Source organism: Eutrigla gurnardus, assembly GCF_963514095.1.
Source record: "Eutrigla gurnardus genome assembly, chromosome: 9".
NCBI classification, from domain to species: domain Eukaryota; kingdom Metazoa; phylum Chordata; class Actinopteri; order Perciformes; family Triglidae; genus Eutrigla; species Eutrigla gurnardus.
This window is the reverse complement of record NC_139923.1, coordinates 1018051-1045481: the sequence shown is the minus strand read 5'-3', so window position 1 is coordinate 1045481 and position 27431 is coordinate 1018051. Positions and strand designations below refer to the sequence as shown.

Below are 27431 nucleotides of genomic sequence, written 5' to 3'. Positions count from 1 at the left end.
GAGAGCACGGGCAGACAGCGCGGGAGAGCGCGGGAGAGCGCGGACAGCGCGCACGGAGAGCACGGGCAGACAGCGTGGACTGACAGAGCGCACGGAGAGTACAGCCCAATTTACCGGTCATGGCACTTGGTGATCCCGCTGGTGCTCCGTGAATAAATCCCGGTGCGGGTGAAGCTGGAGACAATCCTCCCTCTGTCTCATGCGCTCTGGTGCCTCTTCACTGCTGCCTTCAGTCGGACGGAGCCCGGGGGTGCGTGTCCGTCAGAACACCTCGATGGGGGTCCGGGTCTGGTCTCTTGCGTTTAATTTTTACGCTACGGTCCGTGTTAGCTTCTATGTGTGTGCTAATCACTACACATCGGACTGCTTCAGTAACGAGGGTCAGTACAAAGCTGGCTTTGCCTCGACACTGACCCTCGTAAAAGGATCTGTCTCCACAATACGGGACCAGTAAGGCGAGCCATAGCGATACATCCACATAAACATTGGCGCATGCTGCCGCGTAGCGCAAGCAGCGTCCTGTCTCTCTCCGAGTAGGCGATGACAGACGGAGCTCATTAGCATTTAAAGGTGCCTTTACATTTACATTTAGGTCATTGTCCAAAGCGATTTACAGTAAGTACATTTGTCAAAAGAAGGAAACAAAGAAACCACAACGTATCATTGCCGATAAAGTAAGAGCTAAAAATAGAACAAGTGTTAGGTCCTCATCTGAGTAAAGTAGTACCTTAAGAGCAACAGTGCTATGACCAGAGTGCTATAGGTAAGGGGGGGGGTTTGGGTCATGCTATGTAGAGTCGAGGTGAAGTCTGAACAGGTGAGTCTTGAGCCTTTTTCGGAAGATGGCAAATTACTCTGCTGTCCTGACATTGGTCGGGATCATCTTGAATTGGATGCGTGCTGCAACAGGGAGCCAGTGGAGGTCACGGAGGAGGGGGTCACATGGGAGAATTTGGGTAGATTGAAGATAAGGCGTGCTGCAGCGTTCTGGATACGCTGCAATGGTTTAATCGCAGAGGCCGGGAATCCGGCCAGGACAGAGTTGCAGTAGTCAAGGCGGGAGATGACCAGTGCTTGGACCAGGAGTTGCGTTGCATCCTTTGTGAGGAAGGTCCGAATCCTGCGGCTATTGTAGAGGGCAAATCTGCAGGATCGGGCCACAGCAGTGATGTTGGGGGTGCAGGATAGTTGGTCATCGAGGATTACACCCAGGTTCCTCGCAGTTGAGGAAGGTAATACTGTGATGCCCTCGACAGAGACCGACAGGTCCATGCGAGGGCAGTCTTTCCCTGGGATGAAGATGAGTTTGGTTTTATTCAGGTTAAAGTGATGGTTCGGAGTGAAATGGACCCTAGGTAATTTCCACCAAGACATCCAGCCAAACACCCCCTCGGAAGCATTTTTAGCGATGGTCAGCAGTGGTCAAGATAGGGGGATCAGCCGAACGGCTTCGTAATAGCGCAATGGTACTTACAGTATATCTTGTAAATTTCCCCACTAATAATGCATGGAATGTTACCAAACTTCTGCAGTAGTACACATAGGGTCTGTACTCACAAAACGAGGCATTTTAAAGTTTGTAAGTACATCAGGAGTTTATTTAAAAGAACACTTGCCTGATAGCTTCTACTGCTAAAGCTACGCTGTTTGCGTAGACGGCACGTTGGTGTTTACACAGCTTCTTCTTCGTTGGTGTTTAATGGCAGTGTGTGTGTGTGTGTGAAATTTACGAGATATATTGTAAGTACCATCGCGCTATTACGAAGCCGTTCGGCTGATCGCCCTATCTTGACCACTGCTGACCATCGCTAAAAATGCTTCCGAGGGGGTGTTTGGCTGGATGTCTTGGTGGAAATTACAAAGGGTCCATTTCACTCCGAACCATCACTTTAAGCTTGAGGTGATGTGCAGTTGTCCAGACAGACAGTCCGAGATGCGAGTTGCAATGTGGGTGTCAGAGGTTGGGGGAAAAGAGAGGAACAGCTGGGTGTCATCTGTGTAGCAATGGTAGGAGAATACATGCGATGTAATAACAGAACCTAGTGATCTGGTGTATAGTGAGAACAGAAGCGGTCCTAATACTGAGCCTTGAGGGACACTCGTGTCCAGAGAACAGGGTTTGGACATAGAGCCATTCCATGCGACCTGAAAGGTGCGATTTGTCAGGTATGATGTAAACCAGGTGAGAGCAGAGTCAGTTATGCCAAATTCAGCCAGAGTGGAGAGGAGGATTTGGTGGTTGACTGTGTCGAATGCAGCAGATAGGCTGAGGAGAATGAGAACGGAGGAGTGGGATGAGGCTCTGGCGTCTCGCAGGGACTCAGTCACTGTGAGGAGGGCTGTCTCAGTGGAGTGAGCAGTCCTGAATCCTGATTGATTAGGGTCAAGGAGGTTGTTCTGCGAGAGATAGGATGACAGTTGGTTGTAGGCGGCACGTTCCAAGGTTTTAGAGAGGAATGATAGAAGAGCTCCTCCTTGAACCGACACCTTATCGTGGTGGAGGGGTTTGAGCACCTGAATGATCCTAGGAGCTATGTTGTCCGGGGCTTAATGCCCCTGGTAGGGTCTCCCAAGGCAAACAGGTCCTAGGTGACAGGTCAGACTAAGAGCGGTTCCAAACCCCTAATGAAAAAGCTAAAATCGAGGACGTTCACGTCGCCCGGATTGGCGTCACCGGGGCCCCACCCTGGAGCCAGGCCCGGGGTTGGGGCTCGCAGGCGAGCGCCTGGTGGCCGGGTCTGTGCCCACGGGACCCGGCCGGGCACAGCCCGAAAGAGCGACGTGGGCCCGCCCTCCTGTAGGCCCACCACCCGCAGGAGGGTTCAGAAGGGGCCGGTGCGGTGGGATTTGGGTGGCTGTCCTGGGCGGGTGCCCCGGCGACCCAATCCCCGGACGGTGACTCTAGCCATGGGGACATGGAATGTCACCTCACTGGGGGGTAAAGAGCCTGAGCTAGTGCGGGAGGTAGAGCGCTACCGGCTACAGGTAGTCGGGCTCACCTCCACGCACAGTCTGGGCTCTGGAACCCAACTCCTTGAGAGAGGCTGGACTCTCTTCTACTCTGGAGTTGCCCGCGGTGAAAGGCGCCGAGCAGGTGTGGGCTTGCTCATAGCCCCCCAGCTCGGCCGCCATGTGTTGGAGTTTTCCCCGGTGAACGAGAGGGTCGTTTCCCTGCGCCCTCGGGTCGGGGATAGGTCTCTCACTGTTGTTTCGGCCTATGGGCCAAACGGCAGTGCAGAGTACCCGGCCTTCTTGGAGTCCTTGGGAGGGGTACTTGAGAGTGCTCCAACCGGGGACTCCATTGTTTTACTGGGGGACTTCAACGCTCACGTGGGCAACGACAGTGTTACCTGGAGGGGCGTGATTGGGAGGAACGGCCTCCCCGATCAGAACCCGAGTGGGGTTCTGTTATTGGACTTCTGTGCTGGTCACGGTTTGTCCATAACGAACACCATGTTCAAACATAAGGGTGTCCATCAGTGCACATGGCACCAGGACACCCTAGGCCGGAGGTCAATGATCGACTTCGTGGTTGTGTCATCTGACCTCCGGCCGTATGTTTTGGACACTCGGGTGAAGAGAGGGGCTGAGCTGTCAACTGATCACCACCTGGTGGTGAGTTGGATCCGCTGGCAGGGGAGGAAGCTGGACAGACTTGGCAGACCTAAACGCGTTGTGAGGGTCTGCTGGGAACGTCTGGTGGAACCCTCTGTCAGGGAGGTCTTCAACTCCCACCTCCGGGAGAGCTATGACCAGATCCCGAGGGAGGCTGGGGACATTGAGTCCGAATGGACCTTGTTCTCTGCCTCCATTGTTGACGCGGCTGTTCGAAGCTGTGGCCGTAAGGTCTCCGGTGCCTGTCGTGGTGGCAATCCCCGAACCCGGTGGTGGACACCGGAAGTAAGGGATGCTGTCAAGCTGAAGAAGGAGTCTTACCGAACCTGGTTGGCTCGGGGGACTCCCGAGGCAGCTGACGGGTACCGGCAGGCCAAGCGTGCTGCAGCACGGGCGGTCGCTGAAGCAAAAGTTCGGGTCTGGGAAGAGTTCGGGGAGGCCATGGAGGAGGACTATCGGTCGGCCTCGAGGAAATTCTGGCAAACCATCCGGCGCCTTAGGAAGGGGAAGCAGCCCCCCACCAACACTGTTTACGGTGGAGGTGGGGAGCTGCTGACTTCGACTGGGGATATCGTCGGGCGGTGGAAGGAATACTTCGAGGATCTCCTCAACCCCACTGACACGTCTCCCATTGGGGAAGCAGAGGCTGGAGACTCAGAGGTTCATCCACCCATTACACGGGCTGAAGTCACCGAGGTAGTTAAGAAGCTCCCCGGTGGCAAGGCACCGGGGGTGGATGAGATCCACCCTGAGTACCTCAAGTCTCTGGATGTTGTGGGGCTGTCTTGGTTGACACGTCTCTGCAACATCGCGTGGCAGTCGGGGACAGTGCCTCTGGACTGGCAGACCGGGGTGGTGGTCCCTCTATTCAAAAAGGGGGACCGGAGGGTGTGTTCCAACTATCGGGGGATCACACTTCTCAGCCTCCCCGGGAAAGTCTATTCCAGGGTGCTGGAGAGGAGAATTAGGCCGATAGTCGAACCTCGGATTCAGGAGGAACAATGCGGTTTTCGTCCTGGCCGTGGAACACTGGACCAGCTCTATACCCTCCGCAGGGTGCTCGAGGGTTCATGGGAGTTTGCCCAACCAGTCCACATGTGTTTTGTGGACTTGGAGAAGGCATTCGACCGTGTCCCTCGTGGCATTCTGTGGGAGGTACTTCGGGAGTACGGGGTCGGGGGCCCTCTGCTAAGGGCTGTTCGGTCCCTGTATGACCGGAGCAGGAGCTTGGTTCGCATTGCCGGCAGTAAGTCAGACCTGTTCCAGGTGCATGTTGGACTCCGGCAGGGCTGCCCTTTGTCACCGGTCCTGTTCATTATTTTTATGGACAGGATTTCTAGGCGCAGCCGTGGGCCGGAGGGGATCTGGTTCGGGAGCCACTGGATTTCATCCCTGCTTTTTGCGGACGATGTGGTCTTGTTGGCTCCTTCGAGCCAGGACCTCCAGCATGTCCTGGGGCGGTTTGCAGCCGAGTGTGAAGCAGCCGGGATGAGGATTAGCACCTCCAAATCTGAGGCCATGGTTCTCGACCGGAAAAAGGTGGCTTGCTCCCTCCAGGTTGAGGGGGAGTTCCTGCCTCAAGTGGAGGAGTTTAAGTATCTTGGGGTCTTGTTCACGAGTGAGGGAAGGATGGAACGCGAGATTGACAGGCGGATCGGTGCAGCGGCTGCAGTAATGCGGTCGCTGTATCGGTCCGTCGTGGTAAAGAGAGAGCTAAGCCGAAAGGCGAAGCTCTCGGTTTACCGGTCAATCTACGTTCCTACCCTCACCTATGGTCATGAACTTTGGGTCATGACCGAAAGAATAAGATCCCGGATACAAGCGGCCGAAATGAGCTTCCTCCGCAGGGTGGCGGGGCGCTCCCTTAGAGATAGGGTGAGGAGCTCCGTCACACGGGGGGAGCTCGGAGTAGAGCCGCTGCTCCTCCACATCGAGAGGAGCCAGTTGAGGTGGCTCGGGCATCTGCATCGGATGCCCCCTGGACGCCTCCCTCGGGAGGTGTTCCAGGCATGCCCCACCGGGAGGAGACCCCGAGGAAGACCCAGGACACGCTGGAGTGACTATGTCACCCGGCTGGCCTGGGAACGCCTTGGGGTCCTCCCGGAGGAGCTAGGGGAAGTGTCCGGGGAGAGGGAAGTCTGGGCGTCCCTGCTCAGGCAGCTGCCCCCGCGACCCGGTACCGGATAAGCGGAAGAAAATGGATGGATGGATGGATGATAGAAGAGGTACAGGTCTGAGGCTTTGGATGTCAGTAGCGTCTAGGGTGGGTTTTTTAAGGAGAGGCTTCACTGTAGCTGTCTTAAAAGCCGCTGGAATGACACCTGAGGTGAAGGAGGAGTTGATCAGGGTGGTGAGGAATGGCAAGATGTTGTGTGAGATGTCCTGGAGAAGAGAGAAGGGAATCGGGTCAAGGGAGCAGGTGGTGGCACGGTTAGATGTAACAAGTGCGTGAACATCCTCAGAGGTGAGGGGGCTAAAGTTGGTAAGGCCATCAGAGTTGAGAGTTGGGGGAGATGTTCTCTCGGAGGGAATAGGTGTGAATGAGGAGCTGATGTCATTTACTTTCTTAATGACATCAGCTTCTTATTAATAATAATAATAATAATAATAATAATAAACTAATTTTTGTTCTCATCTTTTCTTGAATGCTTAAACTCCTCAACCCCATTTAGTATATCAACATTTGTATCAGTACCAGCAGTTTGTAAGAAATTGGTCAGTAATTGATATGTCATATTTAGTTTCTCAGAATTCACCAAATTGATGTATTAAAATGAAATTATTATAAAAAAAAATTCCCGGGGGGGCATGCCCCCGGACCCCCCTAGAGGATCGCAGGCCCCCCCAACATAGTCTCCAAAGATCCTGTGGGAAACACTACAAACCCATTTGTAATCGGGACTAAATACTTAAAGTTAGAGGCAATTAAGGACCCCAAGTCCTAAAAAGAACACTTGCACACACTTTAATGTGTATTCTGTACAAGTTCAAGAACCATTCTTATGCATTTTCTGAGTCGGTCACCTTCATTTTAGGCACAAACTATTTGGGCTGGTAAACCCAACCTGCCACAGTGGCTGGTGGCCAAAGAATTTAACTTCAGGCCCTGTGTGTGTGTGTGTGTGTGTATATATATATATATATATATATATACCTGCTTCACAGGCGGAAATCTCAACCCCCCCAATGTTCAACTCAAAGTTACGCCCTTGCTTGCGGACCCCCCTTATGTCCACCACAAGGGCCTGACGTGCACCTCCCAAAAATCCTAGACGTGCATCGAGGCGACGCGACGCAGCACCAACGCAGCGGCATTGGCTGTGATTGGTCCGCTAACTACATCCGCTGGAGACCGCTTTTCCGGTTTCCACTCATATACACCGCCATTTAAACTTTTAATACTTTTATCGTTTGCACCTTGTTGCTTTTGCACAAAGAAATAAAACACCAAGTTCTGAAAAATTGTGGATGCTTAAAGCCGGAAGGTAAACAAATAGGCTATAATGAGGCTAACGACGATATACATCACAAGAGTCTCGGTCAGTCTTTACAAAAAACCATAGCGCCCTCTACCGGTGTGGCATTGAATTGCATTTCGACACGTAAACCCCACGCAGAACTATCACGGTCTCACGACTGCGTCCAAGCAACTGCGTGGCCATTGCGTGATCACTACACAGAAGCATAACCGAGGCTTTAGCCATCGTCTCAACCGTGGCCATGTTGACAGCTGTGTGGAGTGTTAGGACCGAGGGGTGGGTCTAGGCCTCTGTGTCTGAATGAATGTGTGAGTGAATGATGTGTTGCAGGTGTCGTGCCAGGATCCAGCCCTGATTGGTCCAGCCAGCGTGAGGGGGACCATATATGGAGGGATCTCTGGGCCGTTCGCGAGTCATCCCTCCTCCACTCCCAACCCTGTCGGTTGCGTTTAGTTTAGGTACGCAGCAGTAGGGGTGGGCTGCCATTTGCTTTGTTCTTCGTTTTTCCTGTGTTTAGTAAGTAGGGAGGTTAGACTTTGTATTTTGGTTTCCTCTTCTTTTGCAGGTCAGCCTTGGTTCTTTAGTTAGTTGGGTTGTGTTTGTTATTTTGACCTTGGCTCACCCCGACGCAAATGCTGCTTTATGTTAAGTTGTGTCTCGTATTACACTTATTATTGTATAAATAAATTATTGTTTGAGATACGCACCAAATCCGCGTCTTTGGGTTCTCTGTGGTTTGGGAGTGAGGGAAGGTGTCCATTTATTCATGTGGTGCTCTAGGTTCCCCTAGCTGGGGCATAACAGGAGGCAATATATGCTCTGAATTTCATCATCTGTGTTTGATGATTTGGAGCTGATTATTCATTAATTACCTGATCCATGTTGAAATCATCAGTAACATCAGATGTATCAGGAACATCAGTATCCCGGAGAGTCTTACAGCAATTAACCTCATTACAATTTTAATAAGTTTACAACTTTGGACTGTCCAAGATCGCAGGGGGGCTGGAGCTGATCCCAGCTGACATTGGGTGAAGGCAGGGTACAACCTGGACATGACGCCATTCTATCAACAGCCTACTGCTGTTGTGGCCTCAAATGTCCACTTTACCAACATTGGAGAGCTATGTATCTCCGAAAGTACAGGCTGGATTTCCATTAAATCTCCTCAAGATATTCCTAGCCAACATGCATAATATAATATCTTGGTTTACCTCCCCCCAATCCAGTTGGTGTCAGAGTGAGTCAGCCTCCTGGTCCTCATTGCTGCTAGCATTAACATGTAGTACCTTGCCCCATCAAGTTTTACCTCTAATCCGGTTGTCGTTGGAACACTTAAAATTTGGACACAAATAAGATGCCACTTTGGATGGCTCACTCTCCTTTTTGCAATAACCACCTGTTTATTCCAGCAAAAATGCACCCAAGATTCTCCGTATTAGCAAACAAAGGGCTACGTAGTTTGGGAGACTTGTACATTGATGGGGTATTTGCAAGCTTCAACCAATTAATCTCTACCTTTAATCTACATAAATCAGACTTTTTCCGGTACTTCCAGTTGAGGGACTCTCAAGGCCAAAACCGTGTCAAAGGGCCATATCTCCGAGATCTTCTGGGAGGGGGCTATGGGGGCTGTTAACTCGTCATCCAGCTGTGCCAGACTAATCACTAATACAATTTAAAGTCTTCCACAGGCTACACTATAGTAAGGAAAAACTATATCCAGAAAAATTTTATGAGAAATGAGGTTGATGTTCCCAGACTCCATGCAATCTTACCTACATGTTCTGGGCATGCCCCAAGTTGTTAAATTCTGGCAACTATTCTTCAAAACAATTTCAGATATATTGGGCATTACTCTAACTCCAACCCCACATATCGCTATTTTCGGCAAGCCCCAGATGACCTCCGTACCACAGCCGTTCAAAATAACGTTATTTCCTTCACCTCCTTTATTGGTCGTAAGATAATTTTTTGTTATGGAAGTCTCCTCAACCACCATCAATTAAAGTCTGGCTACATGACATTTTAGGTCTTCTGAAACTGGAGAAGATCAAATTCTCACTTAGAGGGTCATCTGGCAGGTTCTATACTCATTGGAGACCATTATGTAGATGGGCTGCCAGCTCGGGAAATCTCATTCTCATTATTATTTTTTCCCCTCTGTTATTTTTTACGTATTCATTTATTTGATTTATAACTATTATTTTACAGGTATGTAATTTGATTTACTCATGATATACTTGGATCGTATAAGAGGACAATGGGAGGGGTGTGTTCATTTATGTTCAAAACAAAAAAAGAAAAGACATTGTATCCCTGTATACACTTTGTGTCTGTGTCTTGCACTTGATAATAATAATAATTGAATAAAATGTATATTTATATATATTAAAAAGATATTCCTAGACATTTCTGTAACCTTCTGTTTTTTCCTCTAGTGACAGCAAAAGAACACATTTTCCACTTTAAGTACCCTGGTTCCAGACTTCTGAATCACCACTCAGATATCCAATGCAGATGGGTCTGGTGTTGTGGTCATTGACAGCTGTATTTAGTTGGAGGGACTGTCTCCACAGCTAGGTCACTATTAATGAAAAATGTCAGCAGAATAATGGCATTGAAAATGTTGAGTATGAATGAGTTTGATGGAACTGTCCAAGTCATTGTTGTTAATCAGCTTTTATTTTGATAATAGACGAATTTAACAAATACTAACAATTATTTGGATTCTGCTTCTTAGTTGGTTTGTTGGTTTTCTTGTCTCATGTGATTGTTCACTCAATATCTTCAGGTTTTGGGCTGTTTGTAGAACAAAACATTACATTAAAGTTGTCGGACTTCAGGAAATTGTACTAGCCATTTTCCTCTATTTTCGGACGTTTTTTATTACATGGTACAGATACATCCATCCATCCATCCATCCATTGTCTACCGCTTATCCTGTATTTAGGGTCACGGGGGGGCTGGAGCCAATCCCAGCTATCATTGGGCGAAGGCAGGGTACACCCTGGACAGGACGCCAGTCTATCGCAGGGCCGGTACAGATACATGGTGATGCAAATAGTTGTTATTTGCAGGCTGGTTTTCCATGCAATTTATTCACATTTTCTCTCCCCAGATGATGATTTGTTATAGTTTTAGTGAGCTTACATTCCACCGCAGAATTTACTGATATTATGATCTTTGTCCTCTGAGACAAAAGTACTCCTTGGCTCATTTCCACCGCATCCAGGGTTCAGAGGTCACAGAGAGGAAGTCAGTTGACACCCAGGGATTTGAATGAGACCTCTGCTTTCCTATCCATATCTAGTCCTCCTCTGACCGAAGCTGAAGCCTCAGGCCATAATGACAGGCTTTCCTGCCAAATGTCTCAGTGAGGTTCAGTGATTGCTGTGACTCTGCGTCTCGCATACAACTAGTTGAACCAGTATTCCAGTCAGAGACCAATCAGACATCTGAAGTAGTTTGTAGTTTCTTTCTGTGTTGATGGGTTAACTTTTTAACATACTGTGCACAACAAAGGTAACTCCTTATTTACTCTGGACCTTATTTGGACATAGATAACTTTTAAAGTTTCGTAATTCTTAACAGTTTACATTTGAAAATAACTGAGTAATGTCTAAAAGAGTTAGATTGAGGCATAAGTTAGGTGAAGTACATTTTAAAGTGTTTCAGTTCATCTCTCACTTAACAATGTACAAGCTAACATGTTAGCATGGAGAATACTCCATCACTTAGAGGTCACTGGATGTCTACTGTCCTGGCTGCACCTGCCACCAGGGACTACTACTGCTACTACCAACACCAAACCCAGATGGAACCTAAGAGCCTGGTCTGCACCAGATTTCTGCCTACAGTTCAATCGGTTAAGGCAGTTTTTTCTCTCGCCACTGTCGCCATGTAATGCTAGCTCTTGTGTTAGTTTGGGACTTTGACAATCATTGATTGAAAATCAAGAGAGAGCTTTAGTCCTGCTCTCTGTGGAAAGTGTCTGAGTTAACTTTTGTTATGATATGACACTATAAATAACATTTAATGGAGGTTTATGTGTTCAGCCTTGAACGACATGTTTAGCGCGTTCATAAGAACAAGCAATTTCAACAAACAATTCATTCAGTGAATTCAGTGAGCTTTTGAGACATGCACCAATGTTTCTCATAATATGAATTAAATACATTTTTTTAAATGATTGGAACATGTTCGCATAATCTTTACTTTAGCTTAGTTTAGTTTAGTTTATTAGGATCCCCATTAGCTGCAGCAAATGCTGCGGCTATTCTTCCCTTGGGTCCGACACATGCATACAATTATAATAATGCATCATTATAAATAAAAAATAAAATAAAAATAAATTAAAATTAAATTAAAACATAAAAACAAAGCAAAAAAAACAACAAAAAAAACATCACTGTAAATCAAAACACACTGCACAGACAGTACTTTCTCTTACTTTTTTCATATGGTGGGCTTGTAAGAGTGGTTCTTGGACATTTTTTCTGATAATGACTTTCAATGGCTGAACAACACAAGGCTTTTTTGCTTTCAGTCATCGAGTAACAGTCTCCTCACAACTTATGATATTGTGTTTTACACTTCCCTTGTTGAAAAGACAAACTCATCAGTTCAAAATTACATTGTTTCATGTGTGTTAGTATTCTTGAGAAGAACTATAAAGTTTCTGGGAGTTTTTTTTCCTGTCTGAGTGATGTTGGTTTGGAAGTCTTTTCCTTTCCTGTGTTGTGTTCCTGTCAGTTTTCCCTGTAGGTTTATTAACAATTTGACTTACGTAAAGCCAACTGTACTGCAGCATTACAGTGATGGAAAAGATTTATAGCCAGATGGTATAGGGTCAGTTCAGCTGTGCTGTGGCCATGGTGAGGTACCCCTCGTGGGAATGCAGTCATGTGATTGACAAATTGTCAAAAAAAATGAAATCTACTAATTTATGTAAATGGCCATGAAATTTCCATTTATGTTTGTGTTGTTCAGCAGGACTTGGGTTAACATTACATGACAAAAAAAAGTTAGGTTTAGGAAAACCATCATGGTTGAAAGTCCTGTGATATTTAATACTATGTCACTGGACGTAGTCATGTGGATGTTTAATTTTAATTTGTTTAATTTGTCTGTCCAGCACAAGAAGAACAAAAATATATTGGCATTGTTTTCGAGTCATAAAAATATTGACAATTGGTGTCCATACACGAATCACTTGATTTTATGCCATGACTATTTCATTATCTGTCCTGAGACTGGGTTGGTTGCACACAATAGACTATCTACACCACATGTGTTGCAGCTTTATTTTGCAGGCAGGAAAGTGGAATGCATGGAGGCCGGAGTTGCGAAGTGGGCATCAACATCTTAAGATTTTACCACCATTGATGTGTTTCATCCCAGTAAAGTTAAAACTAGGGCCAGGACTCGATTAAAAAAATTAATCTAATTAATTAGAGGCTTTGTAATTAATTAATCGAAATTAATCACATTTTAATCGCATATAAATATTTGACCTGAGAACAGTGAGGAGTATTTTTTTTCACATGGATTTTTAGTATACCATTGAATAATGACTGAATACATAAGCTTAAGCAACAAAATATTGTTTATTTTTGTTCAACCAAGTCCAACAGACCAGTGCAATTTTTGCCATTAAGTGTAGCAATAGCATATTTAGAAATATAATACATTTCAGAAATTCAGGTATTCAGGCCCCATCCAGGGGGCCAACCAAAGCAGTCTCATCAGCTTCTTCGTTCATGTTCACTGTGGTTTGTTGTTGTCTGAAGTCATGAACGCTAGTTGGTGCTCCAGTATAATCGGTCCGCCTGAAACTCATCCAGTGAGAAACGTTCCGCGGTGCAAAAATAAGTGTGATTAAAATGCTTAAATTTTTTTAACGCGTTCATTTGTGTAATTAATTAATCTTAACGCGTTAAAGTCCCGGCCCTAGTTAAAACTGAATCCATCATCAACATATTTGCAGATACAGTTCCTTTTAAAGTTGTACTGTACATTTTGATGTATTTAATTGGCTTTTAAGTCACTATCTATCAAAGAGTAAGTTAAAACAATGGCGATTGATCATGTGAGACAGTCGACACTGTTGGGTGAGGAAGATGAGGTCCCAGAGACTCGCCTGCACTTCCACCTACTGCCAAAGAGGCTGCTGGAAGCAACGGATCTCAGATACAGAACAACTTTAATCAGTTCTAAGCAAAGTCATTTGCTTATCTAGAAAATGTGGGGTTGTCAAAGTGCTCAAACAAACAACCAATTCCATCATGTGTCAGGTAAGGACAGTCTCCTGGTCGATATTCAAAATGTTGCCTTAAACAGTGTTCTGATGGTCTGATCAAAACCACAGTCTGGGTCCAACTGGGCTACTGAAACCTTCATTCCTTTATGTGCTCCAATCAATGGTTTTTATCAAGTTAAAAAACAGACGGAATCTACTCAGATTAAATGCCTTGGAGTTTGTGTTTAAAGTCTGGCTTTGTGTCAAGGTGAATTATTTATCCAGAGGAGTTTGGAGTGGCTGCATTTTTTCCCAACTCAAACAAGAAAGAGAAAAAACATCTAATTTCCAGTGTCTCTGTTGGAAAATTGGGGTGAATTTGAGCCACAGTTGGCAGTGTCTGTAGTGTAGACAGTTCTTCCCCCTCTCAGAGTCCCTGCACCATTGATGCTGGGCAAAGGTCAAGTGGAAGATATGATGTTGGCCCCAACACTTTGCAGTTCTCCCTAACACTGCACAGCTGATTACAGATTTGTTTGTGGACTTTTATCAGTGTGTGGACGTGAGGAGCCAGTTTCTACCTTTGATGTGGGGCTCAGCATGTTGCTGTACGACCTTGACAACTTTGAAGGAGCTCATTTCACACCAGATACTCCTGGAATCTCATCTCATGCCCCAAAAAAGCATTTTGAGATCAGGAGTAAATGAGGTTGACAGTTTCATGGAAGCATTTCAACGGGGATGGAAAGATGACAAGATTACGAGATGCCAGGAGAGAGAGAACATTTGTTTGATGTGTGGGAATCGAACTGAACCCCTGATGGAGGGCTGAGGGCCGGTAGCCAAAGTAACAGATTCACAGATTCCCTCACTGTCTGTGTCATGCAATATGTTCCGACACCACCGGACGCCATCAAGTCACATTACCACTCAGTCTGAGTCTGGTTGGTTTAAACACCATGAAAGCTTTGGACCTGTTGTGCTGCACTTGGTAATCTAACAGACCTGTATCTGTGACTCAAATATATGTAGATACATGCATAATCTTCAAGACTTTGCAAGTTGATCTTGAAGACATGAAGTGGAAAGGACAGAACTCAACCTCAAACCTGGGCAATGCAGGCAGTCTATAATGCAAACATAGAGCTAGAATAGTAGAATGGACATGGTGTTAGTTTTTATAGTGACAACAACGTCAGTGGGGCTGGAAAGTGCACAAGCATTGGGCAGAGAGATGTCAGTCAGTCAGCTCGTTAGCTATGTATCTATTTAGCTAGGATTCTTTTCTTCTCCAGAGCAGAGGGGAGTGAGGAAGAGGGGCGGTTGGACCTAGTGCTGCTGCTGACAAAGTTATCACTCATCTGACAATAGCAATGTTCTTATGGTGTGATAAGAGTGTGTGGATGAGGCATTAAGTTATTCAATTTGACTTATTTAGTCTGGCTCTAGCTGGGATCGGCTCCAGCCCCCCCGTGACCCTAAATACAGGATAAGCGGTAGAAAATGGATGGATGGATGGATAGTCTGGCTCTCTGCTTTGTGACATTACTAATAAGCAAAATCTCAGTTGGTTTTGTTTATATGGAAGTGTCCCACTACAACCGTTGCAATGGCAACAGTACACATAAAAATGGCCACCACTCGGACCATCTTGCTACATTGCCTTGAATGGGAATGTCTGTCCTACTCAGTGGTGGATTTAGGCATGCGTGACATTTTATTTTTATGGATACAATATGTCACTACCTGACAGCTGATAGATTTCACAGAAGTCATCAGGGTTCTGACCACCATGAATATTCACATAATGTCATGGTAGGTTGGCCAGTGGATGTATTGACATCTTGCTCTTGAGCAAAGTGTTGGATGAACCAACTAACTGACATTTTCCTCATGAGACTCTTAGCACAAATGTCATATTGTAATTAAACTGCAGCTTACATTTCTTCCATCCATCGTCTACTGCTTATCCTGTATTCAGGGTCGTGGGGGGGCTGGAGCCGATCCCAGCTGTCATTGGGCGAAGGCAGGGTACACCCTGGACAGGACGCCAGTCTATCACAGGGCTGACAGGTAGAGACAAACAACCATTCACGCTCATATTCACACCTACAGGACATATAGAGTCTAGGGTTGTCACAAGAACCGATACTTCGGTACCAATTCGATGCCGACACGAAAAAAATAATTAGATACTTGCTTTTTTCTGGTATCGTCAGAACCGAATATACAACTTTTCACTCGGCGAGCCGTGTCGATTCTTGGCGGAGCTGACGGGGGCAGTATACGCGTGTGAGCAGCTTATCTTCGAAAAAAAATTGCTTCAGCAGGTGGGAGCGAAAGCACAACACGTCGGCTCGTCGACAAGACAGGTGCGAAGAGTCGCGTGTGGAAACATTTTGCATTCGAGGCGGATGAATCCGGAGCAATTCTTGATTCAAACAAGCCGACATGCAAAAAGTGCCTCAGAAGTTTTCAGACCAAAGGAGGAAGCACGTCAAACCTGGCTATAGGCCACTGCTGTTATTTTTGTGTAAAATAGTTGACTATTGTTATTTATGACCATATTTATAAGCACAGTATTGTTTGTTTTTATACTGGATGACTATAGGTCTGTTGGCAGCTGGTACTGCAATTTAAATTCTGTGCAAAAAGATCTTAAAGCACAGTGGTGTTAAATACTTGACAGTTTGAAGCAGTTTTCAATAAATTAGTGAATTTAAAAGTACATGGGTCCTGTTTTTTTTTTTTTCAATTGTGGTATCGAATTAGTATCGAGAATCGTGGAAATTCACAGGTATTGGTATCGACTACTGAAATTCTGGTATCGTGACAACCCTAATAGAGTCATCAATAAACCGACCCGGGAATGGAACCCTCTCGCTGTGAGGCGACAGTGCTACCCACTACACCACTGTGCAGCCCAGCTTACATTTCTTCATACAGTTAAAATAGCGTATCTGAGCTAGAAGGAATCATGTCTTCTGCCTAAAGGCTGTGTATTAAAGAGTTTATCCAATGTATTCATTCAAGTACTTTATTAGACCGAGTCGAGGAGTGGCTGTGATGCTTCAACTGAAAATTAACTGTGAAAATCAAACTGCTTGTCTCAATCACCTCTTTAAAGGAAAACACCACCGCATTTCCATACTGAACTATGTTCTGCTCTGATGTTAGACGAGGTGATACATACCTCCCTCTCCTCTGTGCGTGCACTCAATGGCTCTTGCGCGCACTCCGCGCAGCGCTAATTTGCTAGCATGTAGCTTGTCCTTAGGATCCAAAGGGGGGTGAAGTTAGAAGCGACAAAGCACTTCCACGTTGTCCCTATTGAAATACGGTTACGCGAGTAGTTACACGACCCAAGTTTGGTTACACAAAATGAAACATGCCAATTTTTCTAAGCGGATAACAAGGATAACTATATAGTATGGCGGAATAACAACTGGAAGCACTTCGACGTCGGTGCAGTAATAACTACGTAACCATATTTAAATAGGGACAATGTGGAAGTGCTTGGTCGCTTCTAACTTCACCCCCCTTTGGATCCTCAGGAATATACTGGGACAAGCTACATGCTAGCAAATTAGCGTTGCGCGCGCAAGAGCCATTGGGCCCTAGTTTCGTAGACCAGGCGCAGTCGGCTTTCAGCGCACCTGCGCCGCGCCGACGGGGTGTGTCCGCCTGGACTTTGCAAGTTTCGTGCACCGCGCAGGCTCGCGCAGGCACACCTCCCGTCTCGCCCACCGGCGCAAGTGGGAAAGAGGGAGGAGAAGAAGGCGTGAGTGGGAGACGAGGAGGAGACGAGGCGTGGACTGGGATTAATACAGCCGATTCAGATCTTCACCAATCAAATGAGCTCCTCTCCTCTCCTTTAATGCGTTAGGGGAGGTTCAGTGCAAGTTCCGTCACTTGACAAGCCGATGACAGAAGCAGCGCCGCCGCTCCTACCACGCTCATCACGCGCTGTGCGCGCATATCATAATAATAACAATGCCGATATTATAAAAAACAGGAGAGAGAGAGGGAGATGTTTTGGTCCGAGAGGCTGAGTTTCCATTACGCGTGCCATCCGCCTTTGATCTGACGTCAGATGTGACGGGACAATCTATATAGATATAAATTCACGTGTTGATTCAATCAGTTGCATTAAATAGTGTTTGTTGTGATTATTTATTGCATTTAAATGTGACTGGAACTGTTGAAACCTGCCTGTGAGGTCTCGGTGACGTGTGTGCACTGCGCGCCGTCAGCCAAACTTCCACTCCGCCAGCTGTGATTCGCATTGAATGAATGGACTTTATTTACGCCTTGCGCCGAAAGTAGACCAGGTTGGAGCTGGCGAGCTTTCAGCGCAGTCTCGGCGAGGCTTTTTGCCACGAAACTTCCGCTACGCCAAGCTGAATCTGTGACGCCTCCCCCTGCTGCGCCGCCACACCCATCTTGGCGCAGGCGATCCACCAAACTGCCAAACTGACGGTGCGCAAGGCTGCGCGGGTCGAAACTTGCATTGCGCCGGCTGCGCCGCCCTGTGCTGCGCCGCCCTGTGCTGCGCCCTGTGCTGCGCCGCCCTGTGCTGCGCCGCCCTGTGCTGCGCCGCCCTGTGCTGCGCCACGAAACTAGGGCCCATTGAGTGCACGCACAGAGGAGAGGGAGGTATGTATCACCTCGTCTAAGATCAGAGCAGAACATAGTTCAGTATGGAAATGCGGTGGTGTTTTCCTTTAAATGCTCAGTAACACAACCCTGCATCAGGACTTTCCATGAATCACACATGTAGCTGGTTGAGCCATGTTAACCAGAACAAAGAGGAGTATTTTAACAGATTATTCATGGTGACTGAATGTGGTCTTGATTCATTCCTTACACGAAAACAACAGCCAGAGGATGGGAACTACCATGGCTGAAATCTTTCCACTCGGCAGAGCAAAACAGGCTTGGATAGCCCTGAGGCTGCAGAAACCATCTGCCAGCTCCAAGACGACTGTTGACTATGGCTGTGGGGAGGATTTGTCACATGGATCAAACGGTTGCCCTCATAGGAAAAGGGAAAACAAAACTAATGGAGATGAAAATATTGATAAAAGAACATTCTTGACTGCCTATGGATCTTTGTTTATTCTGATGGTCTTTTTTGCAACTTTGTTGTCGTCTCGATAGCAGAGTTCTACTCATTCATAGAAACGTCCTGCTGGCTCACTGTTGAGGATGGAAGAGTGACGCAGTGACATCAATGCAAATCGTATATCAAAAGTGAATTTTTTTTACCAGCAGAGATGATGGAAGATATCGTTAAAAAAATAATAACGTCTTTGTTGATGCAAAGAGAGAAGGGAAATTCAGGTGTTGCAGCAGCACAAAAGACAGAAATAAGTAGACATAGTTAGAAAAAAAAAATCAACATTGTAATAACAATAATAATAAGAAATAGAAGGAACATTTTAACTATACACGAGCAACTTGAGATAAAGTTACGGGGCAAAGTGACAGTGGTGAGGTGAATAGCAGACAATACATAATATAATGTATTGTCTGATAATGTAGTCTAAATTACATTTTTATATCATATAGTATTGTAGGATATATATTATAATCTGTTTATATGAACAAGTTATTTAGTTTGTTTTGTTTTTGCCAGGATGTTTTACTAAATTGTTCTTTTTTTCATCTGTGAAACACGTAAGGGGAAATGTTTTGGCAGATTAATTATTATTGTGGTAGTTGTAATATTTATTTTGGCCACAAGAGGTTGAAGTGCACCACTGAAAACATTCACGTGGTGTCATTCATCCTGGTAACATATACAATGTGAATTTGATTTTTCAATATTGGATTTTTTTTAGGCAGTCTAATATGTATTTATTTATTTACTTATATTAACAATTTATATAAAACAAAATGTCCCTTGTTCACAGCTACTATTTAGATTAATTTCAATGATTTTTTGAAAAAAAAGGATAATGTTTTAAACCAATATTTCTTGTGCTCTAGGACTGTAACGTGAAGTTTCCCCCGGGATCATCAAAATGCAACTACTGTAAAACATCTTATCATACAATGTGATTCTCCACATTATATATGTCATGCTATGTCATGTATGTATCATTAAAGCAGTACCTTATTGCAAGACGTTCTTCTACAGTATTCCTCCATCAAACACCTGAAGGCAACATCTTTGCTTGTTTCATTTCACTGCAAAGCTTATTGAAAAATGCTGAAATCTTGTCAGCTAAATAAGACTCCCTGCCTCAACTTTCATCTTTAATCCCAGACACATTAACTCTCTGTGTCTTTATGGAGGGCGGACTGAAAAACAACATGCCTCCCATAAAAGAAATATGTTTTTTTTTATAGCTGCGTGATGAACTTTAATCCAGCCGCTCTAACTGACATTCCTGTAAAACCATGATCTCCCTTGCTGTTGGCTCTTCTGACTGATTGCTGTCAGCCTTCCGAGTACCGAATGCCTCCTAATTGACTGAAACTCCACCTAAATGGGACCTTTAATGTCTCCATTACAACTGATGTGCAGCTTTAGAACAGAACGTTAATGCCCGCTGGGTAAAAAAAACCCAGTAATTGTCCTGCTGCGTCCGATTTCAACATCAGAGAAACTTTCTCGGCTGCAAGGGTATTGTTAAAGCTGAGCCAACATTCCTGGCTGGCAGGGCGCTCTCCCCCTCCTACATCCCCTTCCTGCATCACCCAAAACAGACACTCCAGCCATGCTCTAGCACTCCAGAGTTCCCGCCCCGCTCACGGTTTAAAAATATACTTTATCGTCCTCTTTGCGTAACAAAACAAAAGCTGCAAACTTGATCTATCTTATAGCATTTTTTATAGATAAAAATGAGAGCTACCCAAGTTTACCCAGCTTACCTGAAGATGCTGCACATGAACCAATAATAAGCAGTCCCAGGGGAGGTAAAGGTCTCTTCTTCAGAGTCAACACAGGGGTCATGTTGCCCTCGGCGCTGTACGTCCGACAGGCTTGTGTTCATTCCCTGTGAGTCTGAGACACAAGCCAGCCATCCACACTTATACAGTGAAGAGAGGAGAGGGAGGAGAAACCACCACAACTCAGCGATTAGAGAGCTGAGAGGGAGGGAGGCCGAGCAACATAGAGACACACTGTAAAGAGAGAGAGAGAGAGAGAGGGAGAGAGGAAGAGAGAATCCCTGCGAGTTTACTGAGCTCCTCTGAGGTCTGATCCTCTCCGGGACTCAACTTCAATCAGCATCAGACAAGAGGACAGACGTAAACACACAGTTGTCAATAATTGTCCGTGCACAACTGTGTGTGTGTGCATGTGTCAATGGTGGAATCTAACTCAGTGCATTTACTTATGTTTAATTTTGAGGTACATTATTTGAGTATTTCTATTGTATGCTAATTTTTCACTTATACTGGTTATATATTTAAAAAAACAGCACCCATGCATTTAAGGATTAAAGTCTCTCCGTGTACGTTTTGACCACCAGTGACATAGAAAAATGTTTTTGTGAATTAGATAAACTTTATTTATAGAGCACTTATCAAAACAAAGTACAAAGTGCTTTACAGCGAGAAAATATAATGCCATGAAATACATGAAGGGAAAGAAAAAGTGCAAAAACATTCAAATTAACAAGCAGCTCTGAGAAAATGTGAATGTGCTTTCTGATAAAACTTTGTCTGAGAAGAGACTTGCTCAGTCTCATTACCTCCCTCAACAATACTAGGTGAAACCTGGGCCATGTGTATTTAATTGTGGATAAGTTAAACTTCTCAACCTCAACCATTGTTTTGTTAAACACCACACAAAATAAAATCCATCTCTCTCTTTCTTGACTCAAACTGTCTCCAACCTGCAGCCTGTCAGTCAGTCACCAGGGCATCAGTGTTGTTGATGGACGAAGCACGTGATTTCCTTCCTGTTTGTTATTATGGTGTTAGCAGCACCGCAGCCTTAGCACCTTTGTACAGTAAGTCATAATGTAATATGTAGTTCAATTCAAGTCATATCAATTTCAGTCATATCACAAAAGAAGTCATCTCAGGACACTTTACACATTGAGCAGGATTAGAATACGCTCATGATGTTCAGAGTCAATACAATTTCAAAGTCCCAACATCACCCAGGGGCAAGCGTTACAGTGACAGTGGTGAGAAAAAACTGCCTTAATAGGCTTTTAGGCAGAAATCTCGTGCAGCCCAGGCCCTTGGGTTCCAACTGCATTTGGTGTTGGTATTAGTATAGTGGTAGTAGCATTAACAGTAGTGGTGGTTTTTACAGAAGCAATAGTATCAACAGTAGTAGTCCATGGCAGCAGGCACAGCCACAGCCACGCCGAGATGGATCCTTCCCAACTATGTCCCTGTAGACCAAAAAGGAGGAGTAGTTGAGCAGTCACACATCAGCAGGTGGAGCTACAATATGGTGTTTCCAGCATCAGGCCAATTAGCAGTCTGCATCATGTTGGTGAGGAGTTTCAGATGCAGTTTTGGCTAATGCTATTAAAAATGCTAAGCCAACCAAGGCAATTATCACAGTAAACAGCACTGTTATCTTCAACAATGTATCCAATGAGCCAATTAATTACGTAAACATCCACCCACCCATCCATCCATTGTCTACTGCTTATCCCGTATTGAGAGAACCCGGAGAGAACCCACACCCACACAGGGAGAACATGCAAACTCCACACAGAAGGAACCCGAACCAGGAATCAAACCCTCTGACCCCTGTGAAGCCACAGTGCTACCCACCATGCAGCACTTACGTAAACATATGAATGGTAAATGGACCTTTTTCTAGATCACTAGCTACTGAAGGTACTTTACACATTCAATCTCTTTTACCTGTTCACACACATTCATACAGTGATGCCAGAAGAGCCGCCAGCTACAAAGTCACACACATCACACAGCCTTATACCAGCCAGGGAGTGAACGAACAAGATCTGTGTAAGCAAAGTTACATTCTGGTCGAAACACACAGCCATCATAGCTTCAGAGAGTTAGGGTTACACTTACATGACTTTTGGGTGTGTAGTCTTTATAATTATGTATTTTGATAGCTTTATACTAAAGACTTATGGTTATATTCCAAAATTAGATAATTGACAGGCAAAATTATCTTTTAAACTTACAAAATGCATATGTGAAATCAATGCCACAATTCAAACTATAGATACATGTTCCTGCCAGTTGTGTCCCATTATTCCATTTGCCGACTGCAAACTTGAACATGAATGTGAACAATGCATGTATGTATGACCACTGATGGTGTGAGTGGGGTGGGTATATTAGGTTGCAAGTGAACATATTGCCCTCAAAGTTTAGTGTTAGAAGCACAGACCAGTCAGAGTGCCCATGCTGACCTCTGTCCCCTGTTAAAAGTGTCTACAATGGGCAAGTGAGCATCAGAACTGGACCAGGGAACCATGGAAAAAGGTGATCTGGTCTGATGAATCACATTTAGTTTTGCATCACATGGATGTCTGGGAGAGTGTGCGTCACTGACCTGGGGAACACATGGCACCAGGATGCATTATGGGAAGAAGGCAAGCCGGCGGAGGTAGTGTGATGCTTTGGGCGATGTTCTGCTGGCAAACCTTGGGTCAAACAAGGGCAAAAACACTATACAAAAAAAAGGGAACAAAATAATCCACAGAAAAACAGAATCACAAACAGTAATCCAGAAAACACCAGGAGACACAGGTCAGGTGGTGGGTATACATCTGGGGGAAACAACAAACGACCAAGCCAAGACTGAAAGGAAACACACAGACTAAATACACAGGGCTGATTAGGACAACGACAGGTGTGGAAACACAAGGGCAGGTTATGGTGATTGGGGAGAACAAGAGGCAAGGCTGACGAGACATTAGGCTCGTTGGAGATGAACGGCTCCTCGCCTGGAAAGTAGACGAGAGCAGGCGGAGCAGCAGGAGGCGGAACCTAAAAGCTGCGTTCCAGTCGGACAGTTTCTATCGGCCTTTGAAAATCTGAGAGAAAAGTTACATCCTGTTAGACGCGATCTGTAGGCTAGTTTGTGACCACATTCGCATTTATATTTCTACTTATATTTGTTCATAAATATCTGTGGAAATCAGAATCAGAATATTTTAGTAACCCCTGCAGTTTTAAGAGAAAGAGAAGAAAGAAAGAGTCAAATAAGTATAAAAATATAAAGTATAAAAAATGCCACTACATATAAATAATGTATGAACATAATGTTTGTATATAAAACCCTATACGGTATAGTAGTGTATCTGCTGTTGAGGTAATATCATAGAATCTAGTTCACATTAGTAAAGTTTGAGAGTTATACTGTATTAAATGTGTTTGTTTTGTGCCTCTTAAAGCACACCGTAGGGTAATTTCTCGTTTTGATAAGGTCTATATAAATAACCTCTTGTATTGTCAATATTATGATTATTATTAATATTATCAACCACATAAGATACATTTGTTAACAGATTTTACAAATCTAGCAACGTTAATTGCACAACATGAGTCTAACAGCCCACAATCTAGCGTTAAATATTAGACTCACACAGGAAATCTGCATTTTCTACTAAATGTGTGTTTTTGTTTGTTGAAAAAAACTAACATTCCCATCAAGCCCCGGGGCTTGCAGTGGCTCCAAAAACTGCGGACACCTTGATCTCGTGAGCAAGTCGGGATCAAGTCGGACACAAAACTACCCAGCATGCATTGTGCGGTGATCGCCAGCGATCGATTCTGCGCAGGCCTGTCTCGTCTCCAAAGAGCCTAATGAGACACAGCTTGGAGACACAAAAGGAGGGAAAACAAGACAGGAAGCAAAGCATGGGACAACACAAGACAGAAGGACTACAAAATAAAACCGAAAACCAAAACTACAAAAACCCACAGTCGTGACAACGTGTAAAGTCTGGTGGAGGGGGGATTATGGTGTGGGCTTGTTTTTAAGGAGCTGGGCTTGGCCCCTTAGTCCCAGTGAAAGGAACGCTAAATGCTTCAGCATACCAAGAGATGTTGGACAAGTCCATGCCCCCAACTTTGTGGAACAGTTTGGGGATGGCCCTTCCTGTTCCAACATGGATGTGCACCAGTGCAAAAGCAAGGTCCATAAAGACATGGATGAGAGAGTTTGGTGTGGATGAATGTGACTGGCCTGCACAGAGTCCTGACCTCAACCCGATAGAACACCTATATATATATATAGATCTGTATATATCATATAACATATATACTTCTTAAAAGCCTAGGAGAAGCAAACAAACTTATCTGACTCCATTAAAGTGATGTCTGTGATTTTCTCTCTTTATTTAACAGGGACAGTGAATAAGCATTAACAAGGCTAGTTTCAATCTGTAGTCCATGGTCAGATGTTACAATAGGCTCCCTAAAAAGTAAAGGATGGGGTGAGGAGAAGAGAAACACATAGTAACCAGGATAAAAGCAACACATTCTGATAATTAATTAAAAACATTAATAAGATCTACATGTATAAAAAAAAACATATACAAAAAGCAAGGTCACATCATCAGACAGGTATGTACACAACAGGACAACATACAACAGCATTGCATACATACTAGCATCAAGTATTACCCATCTATCACAAAACAAGCGATGCATATGGAACAGCACATGAGACACACTGAAAGAGCCACATCAAAAGCACACCACCAAAGCAAATTGCAAACCGCAGACAAATTTAGACTTCCTGCCACAAGGTGGCAACAGCAGGGGGGTCGCTATTAGTGCTGGCAGATTTGATTACCAATCAGCCAGTTTCAAATGAGAACTAAATGACAAATATGTGTTGAGTCCTTATATGTGTTGTTGTTACATTTGTCACGACCGAGCAGAGGGTGGACCCACAATGCAGAACACAGCTCTCAGAGAAGGCAAAGTTTGAATCCAAAAACAGGGTTCGGTACACAGGAAAACAGTCCCAGACAGGTAAACAAATCCAAATGTGTTCAGGCAGAGGCAGGGCCAGAGAAACAGGCAAAAGGTCTGGTAATCAAAAAACACTATAAACTGTAGGAAATGGCGGGATCGTTAAGACAAGCTCAGACAAACTGGCAAACCATTCTCAATGTGATCTAATGTGCATAAACACATGTCCATAATAGAACATACCTGAGATCTGGACTGGATATTGCTCCTGTTGTATTGCAAAGCACTGGGCTGAGGACTATTGTTGCAAGTTCAAAACAGGTGATATTTTAAAAATGGGTTATCTATTTAGATGTGTGTTGTATTTTATAGATCCACGTTGGAGGAGGTAGGCTGAATATATTAATCCTTTACATATTTGATTGAAGTGATAGAATTAAAGTATTCATCTAATGAAATTATACTCAAGACTTTCAAACTACAGGTTGCAAGCCTGCACAAAATATGCAACCTGTGGACTGTTTTACGTGTGTGTGTGTGTGTGTGTGTGTGTGTGTGTGTGTGTGTGTGTGTGTGTGTGAGTGAGAGAGAGAGAGAGAGAGAGAGAGAGAGGTTGACTAGCAATAGAGAAAGATGTTGTTGCTATACGGCAGGCAAGTATGTTATATAATTATATAATTTGGGATTTCAACTGTAGCAACGTAGTAATTGTTTGTGTGTGTGTGTGTGTTAAATTCATCCTCCAGATGCACCGTTAATGCAGTCTCGTCAGCTTTATTCTTCTCAATGAATGAAACAAAACCTGCAGAAAAAAATACAGAGGGCACAACCTTGTGTCCTCAATTGTAGATATGAGTAAGATTTTAAGCCAAACCAGGGTGATTTCCCTTGAAATGTAATTGAGAGCAGTTTAGTTGTATGGGAATGTCATTTTGTAGGTGACAGGGTTGTTTTACTGGCCATCAGGGGCGACTCCCCTGGTTACAAATAGAAGTCTGATTGTATAGAAGTCTATGAGAAAATGAGCCTACTTCTAACTTGATTTATTAACTGAGTAAACATTGAAGGGGCTGTGGCTCAGGGGGAGAGCGTGTCGTGGAGGGCTGCCACTGCAGGACCACCTCCTCAGTGTGTCAACCAGCTTACTGGCCTGCTAGCACCTACGTCTTGCTAAAACATACAATCGATGCTGGATTTCTTGCACGGTTTGCACCACTACGTGCACTTTTGTACCCATGCTTTCTCTATAATGTTGCTGAATAAGCAAACAGGAAATCTCATATTATACATGTCTGCTCCTTCCAAAAGCAGTTTAATAAGTGGAACCACAACTCCAAACACCCTGAGAAAGCAGGAAATCATCTCAAACGTGACACAATACATGTATTCATTTTCCTGGCATGCAGCGTGTACATCTCCGTGTATATCTTCATTTGTTTCCTCGCCTGTTGGCGCAGCAGAGTGTCACCGTGTCGATTGAATGACAGTAGGCCTACATATGGAACCAGGACTTTAGCCCAGCCCCAGCTCAGATTCCAGTGGTTAACCACGCATATTTACAACCAGAAGACAAAAGTCGCTGTGAACTGGATCCCTTCGAGTCCCTCTGTTAAATATACACTTGGATTTTTCCCTTTTCCTCTGTGTGCTTTCATACTGAGTAAATATGTTGTGCAACTAAACAGCTTTCATGGTGATTTCCATCTTTGGGAAGAATACAACATAGTTTGTCATTTTGAATTGTACATAAATCACGTTAGAATATATTATTATGGGAGAAACCTGACTCTGGCTGTTACTTATAATTAAAATACTAGAACTAGAATTACACAACAGGCTGTCAGATACAGAATGTGAGGTAATTAGTTACTTTGCTTTTCTGATGCCAGTAGCCTACGCTCATATTTAAATTATTTATTTTTCAAGGTTCAGCTTTATTGTCATTACTTATAGGCTTGCACTATAAGTTATATATATTATATTTGAATTAGAACAAAATAAATGAAAAAAATGGTGAGAAAATAGAAATGAGTATGTAAAAGTAGCACTTTGCATGTAAATCATCTCCTGCTGCTTCATGATTTCAGACTTTCAGAACAGGTTTTAAAAGTCTGTCGTTTATTATTGCTAGGCTAGTGACTTTCCCACTCATTTTGAATGTTATCAGATTGAATGGGTATTATCAGTGGTGATCACTATAGCCCCTTTTAGACATAAGG

General features: G+C 44.5%; 1 protein-coding gene across 2 annotated transcripts in view; it reads right to left on the bottom strand.

Moving 5' to 3' along the window:
• The window catches only part of hyal4 (hyaluronidase 4), a 38171-nt gene extending 17832 nt beyond the window's left edge, over positions 1–20339 (bottom strand). The window contains exons 1-2 of one of the 2 annotated variants that reach the window (XM_084018194.1): positions 20215–20325; positions 5937–5997 (exon numbers count right to left, since the gene is read on the bottom strand). The gene's annotated coding sequence lies outside the window, so the exon portion shown is untranslated. Of the gene's footprint in view, positions 1–5936; positions 5998–20214 lie in introns of both variants that reach the window. The other variant, XM_084018193.1, reaches the window with a different exon arrangement.
• Positions 20340–27431: the final 7092 nt, after the last annotated feature.